Genomic DNA, 8,839 nt, shown 5'->3' with positions numbered 1-8,839 from the left:
CCCCTCTCCCCCATAAATTCTAAAAACCCTATGGGGTTGCATCCCAAGGCTGCGTGTCCCACATACCCCCCTTCTGCCTAAGGGGTGTGCACCAACACAGCACCCCAAGTCTCTGCGCACAGCTCACAAAGCTTGTGTGCCAAACTCGTGCCCCCACCTTTCACCGAGAAGGAAACAGGGTTTTGCTAGGAAACCACCACAAATGCTGAACCGAGGCTCATTCGCCTTGGCTTTGAGGAAAAAAAAAACCATCATGGGTGACGTACGTTGATTTGCCCAACACTGTGCCATGGTGTCACCTAATTAAGCCCAAGGTGGTGCCACCATGCCCCATGCCATGCCCACCGATGCTTTGTAAACAATGGGTGTGCCACCACCCTTGCCTAAGGTGTGCCAAACAGTGCCACCAATTCTAAACCGAGGCTCATCCGCTTGCCTTGCTTCCAGGAGAACCATCACGCTGAACCGAGGTGGTGCCACCCCTTTACCCAGGGAATGCCATCGCCCTTACCTAGCGTGTGCCAAGTAATGCCACCCATTGTGCCTTTGACCCCCATATAGGCCGGGCTACAACAAGGATGGCAACGGGTGTAGTCTCCATGCATTTGCTTGCCCTAGGTTGACCTAAGGTGTGCCACCTTATATTGCCCATCGTTGGGGCATCTGCGTGCCATGTCGTGCCCACCGCTTGCCTTGTTGTGCCCACCGCATGCCTCGCCTCCCGCACACGTACACATTTTGTAGCAAATCTGTGTGTTTTCTATGCAACATAACATTTCTAAAAATCACTCTGGTCATTTAAAAGCATTCCCAACTAAAAGAACCAACCTCCATCCCGTTTTCTTTTTTTTTTTTCTTCTTTTCTCACTAAAAAAATAATAAAAAGTTTTGCTAAAAAAATTATAAATCCAATTCCATGATGCGATATCCATTTATCTAAGCATCACTGTAAAAAATATCATCAAAATTCAATGTCTAGAGCAAGAAAGAGGCCATTATGACTCCTTACTGAAATTGATATATGAGTCTGCCAAAAAGAAAATGGCTAAATAAGCTCTTTAGAAGGGTAGTACTTGTTTGCTTCACTAGCGAGCGCCCCCCCCCCCCCTTCTAGCCTACCTGCGCTGCCCACGCCCCCCAGCGGGGGTGTGGGCACAATGGCAGGTCTCGTCGACAAGTGGGGGCCGCCATGCACCAGTAAAGGTGTAGGATGGGCCCCACCGTCGGTGGCCTAGCAGGGGGTTTAGGGGCTTATCGATGTGGGAAACTCGAAATGTGTGGAATTGTGTGGTACGATCCATTGCTTTGAATGGCTACTGCCATGGTGTTGCGTGGTGCGACATTTGTGGGCGATGCTTTTTCATGGATGCTTGTTTGGTGATTTCCAGGGGCACTCCTCGAATAGGGGAGGAAGGACACCTTCACTCATGCGGGAGTCTCTCCGAACCTTGCTTAGGGGGAAATCTCGATGGGATTCGAGTGGGTGTTTGTGCGGGGTATATGCTCCTTTATGGATGCTTTTTTCGATGATTTTCGGGTGCGCTCCTTGCAATGGGGGAGGAAGGACACCTGCACTCCTACGGGAGTCTCTCCTAACCTTGCTGGGGGGGCAATCTTGGCGGGATCTGAATGGGTGTCTGTGGGGGGTATGCTTCTTCATGGATGCTTGTTGGATGATTTTCGAGGGCGCTGCTTGGAATGGGGGAGGAAGGACACTTGCACTCATGCGGTAGTCTCTCCGAACCTTGCTTGGAGGGCAATCTTAGCAGGATCCGAGTGGGTGTCTGTGCAGGGTATGCTATGGTATGGTGCCTCAGCATGCAGCACCATGCTGTAGCCCTGTTGAACCGTGGATTGGACCATCAATTGCGTTCTTCATGCTTAGCAGTGCTGGCTTGGCTCCAATTCAACGCCAAACATGCTTGGTTGGCCTTCATGCTGATTGGGCTGCGTGCATTCGGTTGGAGGTGGGTCTTGCTGTATGTGATGCGTGTGAGTGGTGGTAGAGCTGTGTGTATTGACAGGCTCCATGCTTGGGCATCGAATTGCTGACTCGTAGCTCTATCAATGTTTGCTACAAGGGCGCTATGCTCCTTAAGATGCTCGGTTCTTGTGTTGCCTACCTAGCAAAACGGAACTGGTCGTTCCTGGCTCTCTCTTTCCTCCTTGCGCCCTTCCACGAGTGCGAGGTTTCAACACTTCATGAATTCAATGAATATCAATGAGAGGTCATGGAATCAAGACAAGGCAGAAGCAAAAGCAATTAAATAGGTGGTGTGCACATAGGAGGGAGTTTGGATGGTTTTACTGTATTTTGTTGCTGGCTTTACTGTATTTTGCTGAGTCGATATTTTCTCTTTATTCCAATCAAGGGCAACGTGTGGGCTTCAATGATAATCCTATTTGGCATCCTACAAGGCATATGGAAGCTGAATTGGAGCTTAAATTGGTTAAAGATGGCTTAGTCAAAAAGATAGTTATTTAGTTTTCTAATTTGATTTTTGACTTTTTGTTTAGGAAATTAATCTTTTATTTGGTTTCTATTTATTTATTTGCTAGAAAAATCAACTTAGGAAAGTTGTTATTTTATTATTTTCATTGTAAATTAATTAATTTCTAATTGAAAATAAAGAAATTAATTAATCAAAATTAGATTAGGAAAGGAGAGAAAAAATTCTGCCACATTAGGAAACTTACAAGCTTGGCCGATTTTGTCCTAGTTTTTAAGGTTTATTGTTTCATGACTTGAACCAATTTAAGGGTTATTTTTTCAATGAGAATACACCTTGAATATTTTATAGAAAATTAATTGTGAGATTGAATTTCTCTTTGTTCGCTTTGAACACCTAAAACACCATTATAGAGTGAGTGTTTTAGTTTTGACTTATCAATAGGATATCCATAACCTATTGTTATATCTTCATTATACCAAGGTTTCTAATAACAGGTTGATTAGGGGTTGAGGTCATTCCATTAAAATCTGAATTTAATTGAGATCCGGGTTAATATAATACGGGTTTAGACGGGAGTCGACCTAAGTTCGTATCAGGAACTCCTAGGTAGAATAACTTTCATTATTTTTTTTCATTAATATGATTTTTAATTAGTTTATCATATATCATTTTATCACTTGTTTGATGTACTAATTAGGTTCAAAATTAAAGTGAGAGTTATTGGCAGTACTGGTAGTGCTTCTTTTTTGTTATGGGATCGTGAGTGTTAGCAGATACTTGGTAAGACTGCTAATGATTTGAAAGATGAGTTGGTAAAGGTATACCATAAACTTTTTAGCACATGAATGTTATAATACTTAACAATTTTTTCAACTAATTTCAGACATCTATTGATGGGTCATATCCTACTAAGATTGACAATTTAGTGGGAAGGAAAATGTTCTTCAAAGTTCAAATAAAAACCCCAAATATTAGTGAGCATAGTGAAGTTCATACAGTAATGAGTTTGACCGACAACAATGAACTTATAACAAAATATGTTTTAAATTCTTATGAAATAAATCATGTTAATGTGAAGTAAACTAACAAAATACGTGTATATATATATACATTCTTATAACATTGTCTTCAATGTTTATTATATTTTTATTGTTTTAATAACACAAAATGATATTATTAGGATTATGATGAGCTTTCTCAACTTGAAAACACTAATATTGTTAAGTTGAACATAGTTTGTGGTATTACCTACTACATTTTATTTACAAATAACTTTATTTAGTTCACTACCCAATATATTTTGATTTTTGTATAGGGCTCTATGGCTGAAAATGACTTCAATTCTCCAAATAAAACTCTTGGAAAATGACCTAATCCAGTGATTGTTGAAGATGGTGGTTCCTATAAAGAAGTTGTTGATCGCAAACCAAATTCACAGATGTCAAGCAACAAGTTATTAAGCAGCAAACTAAGAAAAATAATTAAGCAAGAAAAATTTTAATTTTTATTGAACAATTTTAGAATATTAATTTTTCATGCTTTTTCAATATTTCTCACTTTTTTATTTTTTTAATAATTTTTATTGAATAATACTCAATGGGTTTATAGATAATTTTTACACTTATACTTGATGGGTTTATTATTATTATATTTAATTATTATTTTTAACTTTTTGTTGTATTTTAGATGATACTTGGTGGGTTTATTATTATATTTCATTATTATTTTTAACTTTTTGTTGTATTTTAGATGAGTTTATTATTATTATTATTGTTACTAGAATTATGAACCTTTATATGTAAATTTAATACATTACATAGTTCATGCATTATTTCATTATCTTGTATTATTTAAAACAATAACACTAATCACATTACAAATTGCTTTTAGATAAACAAAATTAAAATTAATCAAAGATTATCGAAGTGCTTCCAACTTATAATCCATAATCAAAATTATATTTTCCATCATATTCTAACTGAAACATTTTGATCAACCAATAAAAAATATTCAAATCAATATAAAAATCCCCAACAATTGTCAGTAGAAGAGATATAAAATGTTTAGAATTTTTCACAAACACATACATAAGTAAATAGATGCAATATATACATAGTTAAATATATATATAGACAAGCACACATGCATGGTATTTCATGATGCATAATGTTTTAATATATACATATTATGGAAGAGATTATATATATATGAGTATACATTACTGTCCAGATATCAGCAGGAACAAGTGTAATGTTTATAACATTTTTTTATTGAATGATTTAATGTTATGTTTTACATTAATGGAGAATTGATGGCATGTTTTAATTGGTTTGTAATGAATTTTAATTTTCCTTCCATTTGGGTTTTTGGGAGGTGGTTTTATGAAGCTATATATAGCCTTTTGGAGCTTTCATTTGGCAGACAGAGAAGAATTGAGATAAGTGTTTGAGGTGCTTTACATTGTGCGCATACTATAAGTATGGTAAAGCTTAGGTACATAATATTTCACAGTGGAAGATTTAAGTGGCGTTGTGTCTAAAATCTAAGTTAATCCATTGCATCCTGCGAGATGAATGTCACAGAGCCATCTGTATCAGTGGAATGAAATTCATCTTAAAGAGATTGTGGTATCACACAGGCCTCAGATCAGTCATTGAATCTCATACATATAGATTCTGAAATTTCTAATTTTCTTACAATCGTAAGATGAATTTCCTCACTAATCGTGTATACATATATGTTCATTCTGTTGTTGTGAGATTAAATTTCATCAAATTTTTGTTTTAATTAAAAAAAAATTTCATACTGTGTTTTTTTTTTTTTAAATTGAATTGGTATAATTTTTTCCTTTTTTTTTATCAAAAATTATACCCATAATCTAATTACCCATGATTTTATGTATATTTTCGAGATTTTCTGGTGATTTTTTGTTGTCGGAACATAAAATTTGGTGAAAAAATTTCAACTAGGTCAGTCGACCCATTTACAAGTGAAATGGGTCAAGAATGATGCGACTAGAGGTTGAAGACGGGTAGCCCGTGGGTCCTCTAGTCGGGTTTTAGGCATATGGGTTGTAGCCTGAAGTTTTACTAGATTTTATTTAGTTCGGCCCATGTTAAAGCTCAGGACATGTCTAAGTAGGCTTCTATTTCAGCCCAGGTGCAAGTAGGCTAGTGTTGCAGCCCAGGTGCAAGGCCCGATACCAAAAGCTAAACCTGTAAGATATTGGCCCAAAAGTACCACATATCGTGTAGTGGTAGAGCCACATCTGACTATTAGCGACATCAGATGGTGATGTTGTCATTACACATCATCAGTAATGCCATCGACATGCCGGTATGCTACATCATCATGACATGACACTATGGTGCCACATTAGCATAATGCCAAGTCAACATGACATCCGTGGATGACATCAGCGATTATGTCAGTGATGATGTATGCTGTGTAGAATTATTTGGCTGTATATACCAATTTTATGGTGTATACAGCAATTCTGTGGGGTATACAACAATTATTCAGATGCATACAACATTTTGTGGGTGTATAAAGAAAAATTTAGAAAAATCATGCCGTTGTATTTTCTTATTAGAAATTGGTTTTAATTAGTTTGTTAGGGTTTAGAAAAACAACTATTGATTTTTGTTTTGTGATTATATAGAAATGGCAAGTGGATTAGATTATGTGACTTCTGATACAAGGTCAAATTGTGCATGTTACACAAATGCCAACTCCAACTTTTGTGGTCCAAATGCCTATTCCTACATCGGTTGCTATACCTCCAAATCATGCTGAGCTATCAGGGAAATTTAATGGATCAATTTCAAGAGATGGCAACTAAAGATGTTGTTTCACTTGACAACCATGAACCTTGCGAGGTTCTTGACTAAAGAAGCACCTCCAAGTAATGAACAGAGTGATAGAGAAACACTCATGGTGGTGGATGCATGGAAGCATTTTGATCACTTGTGTCAGAATTATATCTTAAAAAGCTTATCAGATGCTTTGTATCGGATGCATTGTAGCACGAAAACAACAAAAGAGCAATGGGAAACTTTATACCACAAATATAAAATAGAGAATGTTGGCGCCAAAAAGTTTGTAGTAAGTTGGTTCTTGGAATTTAAAATGGTGGATTCAAAGCCTTTGATGAGTCAAGTACACGAATTGCAGGTGCTTATTTAAGATATTCATTTTGAAAGGATGATAATTAGTGAAGTCTTTCAAGTAGCATCTATAATTGAGAGTCTACTGCCTAGTTGGAAAGACTTCAAGAATATTTTAGACATAAGAGGAAGGAAACGGATGTGGAAACTCTTGTTGGGAAACTTCATATTGAAGATGACAATAGAAGATTGAACAAAAGATTTTTGCAGGCCGAGATCAAGGCCAATATTGTGGACCATAGTCAAAGTTCCAACAATAAGAAGAGGACTGCAAAAGATTCAAAGGATTCTAAGCTGGGACCTAAAGGAGGGATCTCTAAAAAAGATAAGTTTCAAGGTAAATGCTTCAATTGTGATAAGATGAGTCATAGAGTGGTGGACTGTAGGGTGCCAAAAAAAAAAGAAAAACAAAGAGGCATAGATGGCGGAGCAAATCACTCAAGAGATTGATGATATAGATCTCAATGCTATTGTCTCTAAAGTGAACTTGGTGGGATCAAACCCTAAAGAGTGGTGGATTGATACTAATGCCACCCACCACACATGTTCAAACAAAAGCTTGTTCACTTATTTCGAACCAAGAAAAAATGGGAAGAAGTTGTTCTTAGGGAATTTCACCATGTCTAAAGTACAAGGGGAGGGCAAGTAGTCCTAAAGATGACCTGTAGAAAGAATTAACTCTGAACAATGTGTTGTATGTTCCGGACATTTGCAAGAATATGGTATCTGGATCGCTTCTAAGTAAGCATGGTTTTAGTTTGGTGTTTGAATCTAATAAGGTTGTGGGGAAATGCTATGTAGTCAATGGTTTGTTTAAACAAAATGTAATGATTGTAGAGTCTAATGAGATTAAAAAAGCTAGTACTTCTTCCACTTACTTACTTGAGTCTTCCAATTTATGGCATGGTAGCATAGGTTATGTTAATTATAATTCTATGCGAAGATTAATTAACTTGAATCATATTCCCAAATTTGAAATTGATCCCAATTATAAATATGAAATGTGTGTAGAGGCAAAAACAACGAGGTTATTATATCAAACAATTGAAATGAATACCGAACCTTTGGTTTTAATCTATAGTGATATATGTGACTTGAAATTCGCACAAACTAGAGGAGACAATAAGTATGTTATCACCTTTGTCAATGACAGCACGAAATATTACTATGTATACTTGCTTAATAGCAAGGATGAGGCAATAGAGAAGTTTATTCTCCATAAAATTGAAGTTGAGTATCAATTCAACAAAAATATTAAAGTAATAAGAAGTGATCATGGTGGTGAGTATGTAACTCCATTTGGTGAGTATTGTTCTCAACATAGTATTAGACATGAAGTTACTCTACCATATTCACCACAGTCAAATGGTGTGGCTGAACGAAAAAATCATACCTTGAAAGATATGATGAATACAATTTCGATAAGTTATAAATTATCTCAGAACTTATGGAGGGAAGCCCTTTTGTCAGAGAGCTACCTTTTGAATAAGGTGCCCTAGAAGAATCAAGTGAAGTTGCCCTATGAGCTTTGGAGAGGAAGACAACCTTCCTATAAATATTTATGAGTGTGGAGGTGTTTGGCCACAGTAGTGGTACCCACTCCTTAGAAAGTGAAAATAGGTTGAAAAATAGTCGATTGCATCTTATAAGTTATGATTAAATTAGTAGTGCATATTGGATTCCTATGTATAAATCTAAAATTCTTGATATACACAAGAACACGATAATGGAATCGAGAAATGTAACATTTTTCAAGCGTATTTTCCCGTATAAGTTCGAAAAAGGATCGAGTTCGTCTAAATGAAAATATGATGCTATAAATGAAGACAATCATGATAGTGATCCAGAATAGGAGACTCAAGTTGATATCGAGGTTGAGATTAGACAAAACAAGAGAATAAGAACGGAAAAATCCTTTGGCCTTGATTTTCTTACTTGCATGTTAGAAAGTGAACCTCAGAGCTTTCAAGAAGCTATAAACTCTCCTGAAGGGAATTTATGGAAAAAAGCCATAGAAAGTGAGATTGATTTCATCTTGCAGAATTACACCTGGGAGTTAGTAGATCTTCCTCCAGGTTATAAACCTTTATGAATATGATTTTTCAATGAAATATAGAACCATACTACTGCTCGGTAAAGATCAACAACACCTAACATCGAATGATTGCTAAAAATACTCATAAATTATTAGTCAATATGTCATTTGATTAAATTAATTAT

This window comes from Ziziphus jujuba, chromosome 7 (assembly GCF_031755915.1).
Source record: "Ziziphus jujuba cultivar Dongzao chromosome 7, ASM3175591v1".
Classification (NCBI taxonomy): Eukaryota; Viridiplantae; Streptophyta; class Magnoliopsida; order Rosales; family Rhamnaceae; genus Ziziphus; species Ziziphus jujuba.
The sequence above is the reverse complement of the archived record's forward strand: the minus strand, read 5'-3'. Positions refer to the sequence as shown.